The sequence below is a fragment of the Egretta garzetta genome, unplaced genomic scaffold (genome assembly GCF_000687185.1).
Source record: "Egretta garzetta isolate BGI_Z169 unplaced genomic scaffold, ASM68718v1 scaffold390, whole genome shotgun sequence".
Classification (NCBI taxonomy): domain Eukaryota; kingdom Metazoa; phylum Chordata; class Aves; order Pelecaniformes; family Ardeidae; genus Egretta; species Egretta garzetta.
In genome coordinates this window covers 310,500-310,714 of record NW_009258382.1, presented here as the reverse complement: position 1 = coordinate 310,714, position 215 = coordinate 310,500, and the positions used below count along the sequence as shown (strand labels likewise).

Genomic DNA, 215 nt, shown 5'->3' with positions numbered 1-215 from the left:
GCATCATTTTCCCAGCGCACTGATGCTGCTCCGCTCCAGCCGAGCCCATGTGCCGCGCCGTCGGTTCGATGCCGCCCCTGCCATTCCAGCAGCCTCCATCCCTGACAGATCCCCCCGGGGTCCTTGGTGGTGAATGAGCCGCGAATGCACCCAGCGCTCCCCTCCTGCTCCCCCGGCTACCACCTTCTCCTTGTCTACCGGAGTCCCGACAGCTC

General features: G+C 66.0%; 1 protein-coding gene across 1 annotated transcript in view; it reads left to right on the top strand.

Moving 5' to 3' along the window:
* Positions 1-215, top strand: part of SGSM1 (small G protein signaling modulator 1) — a 47,947-nt gene that overhangs the window by 754 nt on the left and 46,978 nt on the right. The window lies entirely within an intron of this gene.